Genomic DNA, 14,296 nt, shown 5'->3' on the forward strand with positions numbered 1-14,296 from the left:
ATGTTGAATAAAGACACATGTCCATTAAGTTTAACCTTTTAGGCCTATACTGTATATTACCTGCCTAACTGCTAGTTGATCCATAGGAAGGCAAAACCCCCCTTTACTCCAAGATAGCAATCGGACCAGTCCCTGGATCAGCTACTACTGTGAGCTTCCATAACCCTGTATTTCCTCACTTGCTAAAAAGCCATCCAACCCCTTCTTAAATCTATCTAACGTATTAGCCTGTACAACTGTAAAATACTCTTTCCAAATATTAATTATGTATGCAATATAATTTTTTCCTGTTGCCACAGCCACATATAGACCAGCCAGTGTAAAGCTGTGGTGGCCACATGATCAGTTTAAAGATACAAGTAGCGTATTATTTTAAGTATTTCATTCGGGGACAAAAAAAAACCTTCCAGAAAACTCGGAAAAGTCCAGTTGTTTTAGACTTAAGTCTACTAGATACTAAAATCTGCCCATATTTTATTATTATTCTTTAGTGCTGGCATATTCTACAGGTTATACACCAGTTACATTTGTCCTTGCCCCCAGTGGGAATCTAAGTATCTTATCACATTTACACACATTAGAGTCAATCTTGCTAGGAATCAATTAAACTGCTTGTATGTTTTACATAGTAACATAGTAAGCTGGGTTGAAAAAAAGACATATGTCCATCACGTTCAACCATAATGCCTATATATAACCCGCCTAACTTCTAGTTGATCCAGAGAAAGGCAAAAAATCTGAAGCCTCTCTAATTTGCAGCAGAGGGGAAAAAATTCCTTCCTGACTCCAAGATGGCAATCGGACTAGTCCCTTTATAAACTTGTACTAAGAGCTATCTCCAATAACCCTGTATTCCCTCACTTGCTAAGAATCCACCCAGCCCAGTGTGGTAAGAATTCCACATTGCTGGGGTCAACTAAGAAACCCGTTGCAGGTAATTTGTAAGGGGTACATACCACATGACAATTTAAAAAATGTGAATAATGTTATTTTGGATCCAGTCATTAGATGGTGCTAGGTAGAGAATCCCCCTGAGGAGGTTCCCTGTGGCATTTGGAGGGGATTCCCCTAAACAGGCTATATAAGGGAGACAGCCAAGTTCCACTTCCTCTTGGTTAATGTGAAAAGAGTAGATGATGTAAAGGAGCTTAAGTCTTGCCATCTTAGTGACGTACCCAAAGGAGTCAACAATTAGGATAGCCAATGGTAGGTTAGACCCATGGAGCTTACTGTAGGTGGTGAGAAATAGTGGTAAGGCTCTGATGAGGAGTAAGAATGGGGTCAGTGCCCAGGGGTGTACCTCACCAGACACAGAACTGTTTAATTAAAATTGTTGTCCTCAGTTCAGCATCTCTCTCATTATAGCGATATTTATAATATAAATATATTCATAATATATGCTTTGTTGAAACAGCTTGTCATCTGGGTCTTTTGCCTCTCATATCCTGATTATGTATTATTAAGGCATGGACATGGAATTATTTGTGTTGCAGAGGTAATGGAACATGCAGAGCTGCTAAGTGTCTTCTAGATAATTACTTGCCTCTTTAGCTAAACATTCTTTCCTGTTTCATTCTCCAGGCACTGCGTCAGGCACAACTGTTCTGCTGTTCGGCTGTAAGAATGAAGCCCATCCGGCAGCCTTAAAGCTGTTCCCAAGCTTGATATCTGAGATTAAATTGCAAAGTTATTCCCCCTCAATGGTTTTTGGTTAGTAAAAAATGTTAGAAAAGAGATGTCAGCCTCCAAAGTCCTTAAATCAGGTGAGATTTTTGTATTTGATATGGGTATTAAACCTGGGTTCCCATGAATAACAGGATTTCCCAAATAATTGAACCTATTATTGTGTTATGTATAATATATTCATAATTTATACTCTCTACTTAAACAGCGCCCCTAATTACACAAACATGTATGATGTGAGCAACTTTCTGGGCTTTGCTAATAAATACATTTTCTACAAACCTAGCGTTAGAAGCGATGTTCTTGGCGTTATTTATCTTGCGACGACATATTTTCAAGCAACGTGCTGTGTAATATGTTGTGTGCTGCGTAATATATTGCTTGAAAATATGTCGTCGCAAGATAAAAAACGCCAAGAACATCGCTTCTTAATTATGACAAGTGTCCTTTTAGTGAATCGAGCGAAAAATAAGAAGTGATAAGATTTTTAACGCATGCTATAAATAGCACTCCTTATTTCGGACTTTGTTTCTGGTTTTGAATGTGCTATAACCCCATTAACCTTTGTTTTTTTCCTCTTCCTTACCTTCTTACACACATTATGTACTGATCCCTGCTGGTTGTATCTATTTTTGGTGCATATTCTAGAAATTTGTCATGGAAAATTTAAAAGAGTGCCAAGTTTCCATAGTTTTCTGTGAAAGGCAGCTGAGGGCTGGGCACAGGAATATTGCAATCCGCATTACTAGATCCAAACATATCTCTGCCTAAGACTTTATCTCTGTTTTCTGCTATCTTCACCCTTGCCCCAGTGCAGAGTAACAACCACTATTTTCTTCTTCTTTTTTTTTTCTTCTTACTGTATGTTAGGGCAATACAAATGTAATACTGTATGCAGGAAAACAAGGCTAAATAAAGTTATAAAAAATCCCAATGGAGAATCCTAGCTCTTGGATGTACAATGTGTAACCCACAGAATCCATGAACTGGAGCAGAGTTGAGTCCAGGCTGGATTGGCAATCTGTGGATTCTGGAAAATGCCAAAGGGGCTGCTGTAAGATGCCCTAGACAGGTGCTATTTTGTGGGCCCCTGTGTACTTGAAATAACAGAGCTTATTTTGAATACCATTCCAGGCCTAGCTGAGTCACAGTTTTTTCCTTAGCAACAATGCATACATGTTGTTGATAGGATATACTATACTACACATGCTTAAAGGGGAACTAAAAGAGTGCAGAGGGAGGATGTATGTGCCTGAGGTAAAAAAAAAAAGGCTGAAGGAGAAGGTCAAGTAATGATGAACAGTAAAGGTGGCCATACACAGTGAGATCTTTTAGCAGCTAACCACCTATCCACTGGGACAAACTGGCTGTTCCAATCATTGGTCCATGGAGACCCCCTCAGTGGGCCTACTGAGATGAGGACTGCATTAACTCACCAGAAATGCACCAGTGTGGTCATTCGGGCACTTCCAAGGGCACTATGTAATGGCCGATAAGCTGCCAGCTCAATCTAGAGTGGCCAAGTCGCCAGCTGTTATCGGCCCATGTATGGCCAGTTTAAGTATAAAAGCAGAGCCCTGTAGTAGGTTCTATAGTCGAATTAGAAAGGACTAGTGAGCCCCTGTGGCTATAACCAGAATAGTGACCTGAGTGTTAATGGTAGGGACAATGAGATGTCTTCTCAAGTGCCCCAGGGTAGCCAGGAAGCCTATTATGAGTACCAGGCAACTGCTGTAAATGTTTACTGTGATGCTGTGCATTAAATCAACATGTTTGGAACATAATTTGCACCTCTGACTTCTGTGTTGCAGTCTGTTGCAATCTCTTCTCCCTTCCTCAAACCTAAGTATAAGTATATTAACATTATGTTAGAAATTAGTTGCTAATTGGTTTATAGAAGTTAGTGGAATTTGGCAGGGTCTGGAGTTTCAACAATACTTTCCATTACTAACATTTTATAGACAACAGTGCTTGAATAATTGCATTGTGATACCATCATCAAGTTTTTGTCAGAAAACACATGAGGGATCATTTATCATGTCTTATAGAAAACAACATAATCATAAAGATAGCAGTTTAATTTATTTAATGTGGCATTTAGTTATTCTATGTCTCATCTACAAATAAAGTGAGGCCACTCTTGCCCCTCAAGTAGTCTGCGTCAAACAATAACACAAAAAGGGAAAGTTGTGCTCAACCACTAAATTGTAAACCATTAAGCTGGGGTGCAATGAGGCTGTGACCATAAAATACATATAAACAACCGCAAAAAATCCTCTCACTCACCCATTATCAATATGTAGAAATTGGACACTAGGGCATTTCACTACTAAGAAATGCCTTCCCTCCCCACCTCAAAAAGAGGGATTGTTTGTCCGTACATTGCAATATACTTCAAGCTGGCCAACTACGTCAAAGTCATCCCTTCTGGCCAGTCCTACCCTAACTGACCTATATAAGTAATTTAAGAGCAAAGGGACTAAGTTTTACCTGCAACATGCTTGCGTATAAGGTTAAAACTCCCTCTGCACTCTGAGGGAAGGCATTTCTTAGTAGTGAAATGCCCTAGTGTCCAATTTCTACATATTGATAATGGGTGAGTGCAGAGGATTTTTTGCGGTTGTTTATATGTATTTTATGGTCACAGCCTCATTGCACCCCCGCTTAATGGTTTACAATTTAGTGGTTGAGCACAACTTTCCCTTTTTGTGTTATTGTTTATACAGGAGCAGTGGCCAGCTCCATGTTGTAGCCCCCACTATTCCCAGCTACAGTCAGGTGTTCCCAATGGAGCTAATAAAAAGGCAACCATATGGGAGTTTTAACCTTATACGCAAGCATGTTGCAGGTAAAACTTAGTCCCTTTGCTCAGTACTAATCTTAAATTACTTATATAGGTCAGTTAGGGTAGGACTGGCCAGAAGGGATGACTTTGACGTAGTTGGCCAGCTTGAAGTAGTCTGCGTCAAAGGATGGTTGATAAATTAGGTCTACTTCCCTGTTTGTGGTGTATGCAGACTTCATTTTCTGTGCTTCCATTCTGCATTAATGGTGTATCATATCCCTTTGCTTATTCTGCCTGGCTCTGCTATTGCTACTCTTCTGGACCTTTGTGCCCCAGCTTTACAGACACTACTTCTACAGAAAAAGTTTCTCAAGTATGCAACATTGTGAACTAAACTTAACTGGTGCCATTAAGAGATGATAATGGGCCCATGCAAATAAACAGTTGGCTCTGTATCACTGTTCCTCCAATGATATCTGTTGTTGCCTAAGTATAACACTAAGCAGCCACTGAGAGCACAAGGCTGTTGGGTTTGCTGGAAATTATAAGCTAAAGGTTGAACAAACCTGCAGTATAAAATTGGGCACCAGCAAGTCTGTTTTGTCCTGGAGCACTACAAAAATACACACACTGAATACACACAGAAGCCAAACTGAGAATTCATTTTTACTAAAATGCATCCAGCAAGTCCAACTTTCAAATCAATTACTGAGCAGCAATGAATCCATAATAAAGTGAGAACAGATTTATATTTTTATAGTGCAGCCAGGCAATTGAACATAAAAGAGGCGCACATAGCACCTGCCCTGCATTCAGGCAGGAAAGGTTTCCTCCTGTGCCAGGTCTCAGGTAACTAAAAGGTTTGCCATGGCACCAAAGGGATATGCTGAAACACAAGCCTTGTCTGCAGTGATAAGACGTGCCAACTTTGTCTGCAATTATTGTGTTATACTGATCCAGGAGTCAGACACTACATTTATTATGTCAAAGTGTGAAAAAACTGGCTTCGTGTTTCCAAGGTAAGGCATCCTGGTACTACCTTACATAACCCCTCCGTGTAGCCTCGGCAGGTGCATGATATTTACAGCTCAGTGCCCTGCAAGCACTCAGCAGCACCCTATTGTACCATCATCTCTCAGTATAGTAGCTGCCTGCTGGACAGACCAGTGACAAACTGCTATTTGTCCTCAGGGATGAGATTGCCACCTTTTCTGGAAAGTACTGGTCTTCCAATATTTTTATGTTTTTCAGCATAAATAATATTGGCATAAAGCAATATTTTTACGAGACAGGCTGGCCAAATACTGGCCAGGTGACAATTGTATAAGGGATAAAGGATGTTTAGATTAATGGATGCCCTCATGTTCATTATAAGGATCTATTGGTGAGAGTTTATTGTATGGTCCCCTTGTTTGTATATTTATAAAAAGTAATCATATGCTCCCCTTCAACGCTTCATTCCAGGCCCAGATTGGAAGGGTGGGTTTCATTATCTGTTATATTAAGATACTTATTGGGTACTTTAGAAACAGGGCTGGCAAACCAATGGGCAGAGGTGCAAATTAATGAAGAAACACAAGTTCTCTTGGTGCCGTAGCCACAGTCAGCCATGTTCCCCCTACGTATTGTACAATAATGCATATTCATACATAGTCACACATATCGAAACAAAAATATTTAGGCCCTATAACCCACACTCTCCTGTTGTCAGTACAGAAGAACAGAATCAGCAGTTGCTGTGATCCTTTCAATCCTTTAGATTAAGGGCACATGGGACCCCCAATACTTAAAGAGGTTGTTTACCTTTCAGTTAACTTTTAGGACAATGTAGAGAGTAATATTCTGACCAATTTGTAATTGGTCTTCATTTTTTTTTTTTTGTGTTTCTTTTAATAATTTAGCTATTTGTTCAGCAGCTCTCCGGTTTGGAATTTTAGCAGCTATCTGGTTGCTTGGGTCCAAATCATCTTGACAACTAGGGAGTGGTTTGAATGAAAGACTGGAATATGAATAGGAGAGGCCTTGATTAGACAGACAAGTAATAAAATGTAACAATAAGCAATAGTTTTTTAGCTGCCGGGGTCAGTGACCCCCCATTTGAACGCTAGAAAGAGTTAAAGAAGAAGGGAGATATTTCAAAAACTATAGAAAATAAATAATGAAGACCAAATGAAAAATTGTTTAAAATTGACCATTCTATAACATATTAAAATTTAACTTAAAGTTGAACAAGCCCTTTAAAGAAGTTTGAGAAAACTAACATAAATTGAGTACTAACATGGGCCAGCAGAGGGTGATATATAGACATATGGAATGCAGAAACACCATTTGAGTGATGCTCAGCCAAATGAATATTTTAGCATTGCTAAGGGTGTTTACAGGATTCTTACAGAAAATACACGCTGCCCTGGCATTAGTACAAGGACTGTATCCTTCCCCCTTGTCTAATCATCAAGGAATTCTACTTTTAAAGAATGTAAACTTATGTTATTTTGCTAAATCTATGTAATTCTGTATGTTCAGTGTATAAACCCATTTATTGTACAGCACTGTGGAATATGTTGGCTCTTTATAAATACATGTTAATAATAACCATAATAAGCTGGAATAATGTAGATGTTTTAGAGAGGTGGGCTATGGAAGCTATTGTTCCTACATAAAGTAAGCAAAATATATATATGAAAACACTCAAACACAGTGCCGGATTTGTGTTTCGGGCGTCCCAAGGCCGCCCCCCCTCCCCAAGTGCACATGCTCGAATGCGCTAACACAACCCTCCCCCCCCCCGTGTGCGTGGCAGCAAGCGCGAGTGTGTATGCGCAAACATTTCCATTGCTCTGTATGGTGGCAAAATTTAAAAATTTAGTTGCGGTGGGGCGCCATGCCACCCTAAATTTCTGCCGCCCTAGGCCCGGGCCTCTCCACAAATCTGGGCCTGCTCAAACAGTGGGGAAAACAGGGTGGTGTAATGCAGTCTGGGCACCTGTGGCAGAAAGAGGCCCAAGATGGCAAAGCATGATTGAGCAAGGGGTTCTCTTTGCAGTTGAGTGGGTGGGGCTTGGTGGGTGATGGGATTTTGTGCATAATTGGAGAGTGGTTGGAGTAGATTATTGGCATGGACTAGCAAGCCAGGGCCATTTTCTTTTCAAGAAAATTTTACTTGTTGACAGTGCCAGGGGCGCTGCTGCCATGAGGCAGTTAAGAGGTGACAGCTCCCCTGAAATTACCAGGGGTGTCAAAAATCCACTCCTGGTAAATTCAAGAGCTGGAATTCTGATTTTTAGTGCAGAGAGTGCCCCCCTCTGATGCAAAAACCTAAGCTCAAAAGGGGCACATCATCCCCTAGGCCTCATCAGGGCTACACTAGGGCCTGAAATGTCCCTGGACAGGGCCCACCACCCTGGGGGCCCAGGTATCAGTTGGTTAAGAATTTTGGCCTTCTGGGGGAGGGCCCTGCTAACTTAGATGTATTGATTAGTAGTGGTTACTAATGGCCCTGAGTAGCCAAAATGTGTAATCTGCTGTAATTTGCAGTTATTCACAGCTCCTGGGATGAACCTATAGTTAAAAAGGTCCATGAAATCATCAGAAATACCAAAAAAAACAAAGGCAAACACAGGCCCAACTCACAATAAATTTCGATTTAGGGCTGTGGCACATTTCCACATTATCCTGTAACATTCTTTATTCCTAAAAATAAAAATAAACTTTTCCAAATACAGGATGCATTTAAAGTCAAGAACAGAATAAAAAAAGCTTTATCTGTTATGTCTCATTTAAGGTTTGTCATATTATTTTATATTTAAAGTTATTTAAACTTAGAACTTTAGGCTAAGATCAGCAGATTAGACTGAAATGCAAGAATTGGTAAGATAAGATAATGTAGCTAGGTATGAGGAGATAATGTCACAGGATGTTTAAAATATAAACTATTGGGACAATAATTTATGGGGCAATATTTCCAAAGCCTTAGCAAAATGTAACTCTATTACATCTACCGCAACCCCCAAGTATCACATGTTTCTTACCATTTCAAAATAGTTTGTGTGAGCAGATACATCTGCCATAAACTCCACTGACACTTTTGTATAGCCAGCAGAGCTATATAGCATTATGGAGACTGAGAAAATACAAATAAAAGCCTCCCTAAAACTATTAGAGCCCTCTCAATGGCATAGGTGAAGGAACTATGATCTCAATAAATATTACAACATTTTTCATATTATACTTGTCAAACTTACAAGTTTATGCTTTCCAGAGTAAAAGCATATTCCTTTAAATATCTTTTTCTCCTACAATCCAACTGGGCCATTAAACTTGGCCGGATAATATCTTTTTCTAATAAATTTAACTTTTGTTTCTGGGAATCCCACTGGACAAAAGCTGTTTTCCAGTCTTATGGATTTTATTACATTGCCCTTTATGTCTGCAAATAACTACCACAGAAAGAGGGAGGATCTCGACTGAAAGCACATTTGCATTAACGCTATATTAAATAAGGGAAGCACAATGTAACCATTTAAAAAGTGTGTAGTGTAACCTGTGGCACAGCTGAAGAACAGTTGGCTGCCAAAGATGCAAAAGGAAAACATGCCGACATGCCACCTTGGTGACTCATTACATATTCAGCACTGGCATTTAGCCTGAATGATAACAGCATATAACAGCTATTCGGTGTCAACAGTAATCTTTTGACAGTATGAAACAAATGCAAATACAATACAAATAGAGGATATTCCTATAATTACTTTTATACAAGGGGTTTAAACTGAAACTTTTTTTACTTAAAGACGATGAATTTCTCTTTAGCTTTTTCTCAAGAAAGAATGCTGTTGATCACTTCCAGCTCATTACTAATAGCAGCCTGCTATAAAACACATTGTAGGTGCAGACAGTTGCCCCACAGGCTGCATCTGGAGAGCAATATCCCTACCACATTATATGGGCCAGCGCTGGATCAAAGTCTACTAAACTCATAGAGTTATAGAGTGAAATTTTGAAATGTGAAAATTGTATTTATTTGACCAGGTGACTGTATGTCTGGTTTAAGAGACTCTTTGTATTTCAAAATTGTATTTAAAAAGCTTTTTATTTAAAAAAAAAAGTTTAGTTGAAAAGTTCAATTCTTTCTCAGCAGTTTAACCTTGCTTTATGGCTGTTATTTCTCACTTTATGGCAGAGCATTCTGACCAAATTGGCTTATTGATAAAACTAATGTAAAGCACTGCATAATTTTCTAGTGCTATATAAATAAATGATTATATATATATATTTGCAACTGTAAGAAAGAAATATAGCATCTTTGAACTACTGTTTCATTTATGTGATATTGGAGGATAATGAAGAGGAACCTAAGAGAATGCAAATGATGTGTACCATTGTAAGGAATAGTGGCTTAATTTGTGATAATGTACTTGTTTTGAATCTTTTTTACACAGCCAAGACATTGCTGCCAGCACATCATGCATGAATACCTCTTAAGTACCTCTGCAATGTGCTCTGCCATTGTAAATCACTGGCAAATAAATATTGTTATTCTTCCATTCCTTGAGCTGGCAGCACTACAAACTGCTGGATAATTGAATCTGTTTCTGTCAGTGATGCAGGTTGCTAACCAACTGTAGCAAAGCTGGAACAAAAAATGTGGCCATTGTTTGAAAAGGAAACTGCACTCTTCTATAAAGGAATTTTAGATTGAGGTAATGTAAAGTGCATAACAGACAGCTCTTAAATATTTTGAGTATTTACATCAGAGATATGTAATCTGTCTTCCAGTTGTTATTAAACTTCAAGTCCTATAGCTCACAGCTGTCTTGAGGATGCTGTGAGTTGGAATTCATCAACAGCTGGAGGGCCACAGAAATACCATCCAATTCTTAAAGGGATTGTGTTGTGATTTTTATGGTGCACTTTTTATTTTTAAATTACACTGTTTACATAGTAAATTACCTCTACCATTTAAAATTGTATTCTTAAACCAACAAATGTATCTTTTTAGTTGTGTGTAGGCGCCATCTCAGTGCATTGTGGCTGAGTCTGAGATTTCAGAAGGAGCCAGCACTACACATTGGAACTTCTTTTAGATAACCTATTGTTTTTCCTACTCCCATGTAACCGGAGGAGTCCGTGCTGGATTTATTTACTATTGAGTGCTATTCTCATATCTACCACTTTTAGCAATGCAGGTTGTAGGGGGTTGTTACCTTGCTCCCTTCCCATTATTCTGCTGTTTGGCTGCTGGTGGGGAAAGGGAGGGGGGTGATATCACTCCAGCTTTCAGCTCAGCAGTAAAGTGTGACTGAAGCGCAAGACACATGGCTGTGGCACCCTGGGAAATGAAGAATATGTCTTGCTCCATTTAAAATTTAAAATTGAGTATTAAAAAATTGTTTGCACTTAAAAACGTTAAGAACGGATTTTAATGCAGGATTTTGCTGGACAAGTGCTAGCACAATGATTGAATTAGCCCCGATATCGCCAACATTAGGCCAAATGAGCATATCTTACCATGTATGGCCACCTTTAGTTCCCACCCTCTGGTAGGATTTCAGCTTGCCTAGAAATCCAGTCTTGCGTAGATAATTTAAAATTAAATAAAGCCAAAAAGAGTTTTGCCACCAATATGTTACCATCAGTAAGCTTAGTTACCATCACCTACAAGTGCTCAACATGAGCATTTGCATATGTGTGAGCAGTAGTTTTTTGGCTTTCGCAGTCAATTGCACATGCATGTGATGTCACTTCCGGAAGCACGTGCGCATGTATTGACATCACTTTTGGCTAGCACAAAAATACAGCTAATGTGCTGCAGGTCGCACTGAATTAACTGCCTAGGGTTGACAGCTCTGCAGTATGCCAGTGATTGCCATCATAATAAACATTGTTGGAAAGATTATGTCTTGTAGAACATGCCCATGAACTTGGTTCTGACATGATCAAAGCCTGATTAACTGCTGCTATGGCCCTGGGCAATGTCCTTGTGTTCTTCTTTAATCCTGCTCCTTTTTGCCAATGCTGGGCCCCCTTTGAACTATGGGCCTCATTTGGCCAATGGTAATCCACCATTAGACATGATAATTAGGAGGAATTTCTTTAAATTACTCACATTTATAGGTCATGGCTTAGAATATCTGGGGAACCTTGATATGGACAGTACTTAATTTTCAATTATAACTGTCCAGGTATAAGTCAAAGAAGGATTTGTACACTTTTGTTGTGCTTTAAATACTTTACAGTGATGGACCTGAAATCTGATTTATGTATGGGGATTGCCTAAAGTTTATCTTTTTTTAGCAGCACTGACTAGTAAATCCTGTTACTTGCTTTTCTAAGTTGATGTGTCAGAAATTTCCTGGATCTATTCACACCAAAAGTCACTAAGTTAAACTGAAGTTTTCCCTCCAGCAAAGTCTGGATACATGTTCCATGGAGAGCAAGAACATGCTCAGATATACTGACGGGAATGAAAACTGTCATAAGAATGATGTTTCTGCTAAACAGAAGGGGGGCCCAGAGGAAATGATAGCTCTATACAAGACGGGAGTATCCCACAAGCTGAGTGAGAAATGCATGGCACTTACTAAGTAGAAATAATTGGTAACTCAGCCAAGGAAGTCCAGTGCCAAAATGTTTTACAGCTTGATAATGAGAAGAAAATATAATCAACCTTAACAAATACCAGGCCTGTGAGGATGTTTATATTTCAGAAAAAAACACTAAATGGTCAATTGGATAGGGGTGAAACCAAGTGAGATTCTCCAGAAACTAGCCTGACCTCTCAGCAGTGCTGGAATGGAACATCTACCCGCATGTAGTGTCCAGGTGAAGACAGGAGGATAAAGATTCCTCGGCAGTAAACTGCTCTCCAGGAGCTCAGTGGGGGTTAGAGCCAAAGGTTACTGCCAGAGCTGAAAGGAAGGAATTTTTGTTGCATGACAGCCAGAGAAATCCTCTAAGAATGAAAATTACACCTGATATTAGGTTCCATTTATTTACCTACATGTTAAGCCTTTTCCCTGGCTGTCAATTCCACACTGCTCTTGTGTTCCTTGCTGTAGTAAAAAAAAGTTTACTTTATTTTGTTACTTGTGGTTGATTACAAACATGCCATGCATTGTTCTAAGCACTGAGCTATGGAGTTTGAAACAGGGCTGCTCAAACAACCACTGCAGTCTGGGGCTGCAACCATGTAATATAACAGATTAATAATGGATACTTTTGTAGCCCTCTGTTCCACTGTTGGACCAGGTCAGGAGGACACAAATCATTTAAAAGTGCAGAATGGATAAGGAAAACTAATTATGTGTTTATTTGCACAGTTTGTCCCTACTGGGTTGGACTCTTGGGCTACACTCCCTAACTACTCACTACCTATCCAACTTACTCTTCCTCTTGGCAGGAGATTTATCCTCCTTAAAACAAACTTTAGTATCGGGAGAATCGCATTAAGTTACAGGAGACAAGCTAATATCTGGTAACTCCAGAAAAAATAGGGGGGGGGGGGTTCCACAGTTTTGGAAATGTATCCATAATTTCACTGACTACAATTTAAAAGGTTCGGATTCAGTGGGCTGAGCATTTATCTGAATTCCAGAACAAATCCTGTAATGATTATATCCCAAAATTTCTGTACATTATATTTTTGCACTACCAGTGCAACCCAACAATCAATTGTTTTCTTTTCAGTAAAGGGCAATAATGGAAGCTAAGGCTGATCCCACATTCACATCAGCCTTTCTCCTTATTTGCACCCAGAACCATTGTGTTGGTCCAAAGGCATATGCAATGGATTTTGGTGTGGAAACATGAGTATGCATTTTACCATGCCGAAATCCTCACATGCACCCACACCAGTGCCGGGCCAAGCCGGCCAGGCGCCCTAGGCAATCTGGTCAGCTTGGCCCGCCTAAACCCCCCCGTGTGTGTGCCACGCACGCATGCGCTGATGCGTGCACACAAGTCGCAGGGGTGATTGCAGTGACAGGGGAAAGTGCCAGGAACTAAGGGTAGGAAAAAGAAGAGGTACCTTGCTGGCGCCCTAGGCAGGTGCCTCTTCTGCCTACCCCTATTTCCGTCCCTGGTCCACACCTGGGCCGACACAATGGTTCCGGGTAGGCAATGAGGAAGGCTAATGCCAATGTAGGGGTGAATACTTATTTTGCGTTTATATATGCCTCATGAGGCACTAGCCCAACTAGTGACAGACTGACAGAGTTACTGGTCAGTTGCAGTTTTGAATCTGGCTTTTTTCATATCTCTTTAGTTAACATTTTAATTTTGGAAATATGGGAAAGAGGTTGATGGGGAGGAAAGAGGTAATATTGAGGTGGTAATAAACAATTAAAGGACAACAATGTTCTGTCTAAGTGACTCTAGTTTTTTAAATAAATCCCTAAAGCTGAAAAAAAAAATTCCAGTTCCAATTTCCAAAGATTACAGTAATACCTTAAAACATTTTTTTTGCTTACAAAGATGGTTCCAGCTTTTTGAGGGTTGTAACTGGAATTCCTTGTGTAAATGGTGCCATAGAAAACAATGGCACCTAAAATGTGGGATTGATCACATGCAATTTTTCCCCACATGTAAACAAGGCCTTACTAAGGAATTTTCCCACAGAGACATTTATTCTTTATAATCCTCTTAGGGAGAACTGCTGTGATCAAAATACCTCAAAACACTGGCTACCACTTCTCAGACTACTGAATCACACTGCCTGTGGTTCACTGGAATAAAATGCAGGCCTTCCTGTTATGCCTTTTCATTATTAATAACACTGGCATCAAGCATCATTTTCACTGCCTGGGCAGCTGAAATATTGCCTGGTGAGAA

Source organism: Xenopus tropicalis, chromosome 3, assembly GCF_000004195.4.
Source record: "Xenopus tropicalis strain Nigerian chromosome 3, UCB_Xtro_10.0, whole genome shotgun sequence".
Lineage (NCBI taxonomy): Eukaryota > Metazoa > Chordata > Amphibia > Anura > Pipidae > Xenopus > Xenopus tropicalis.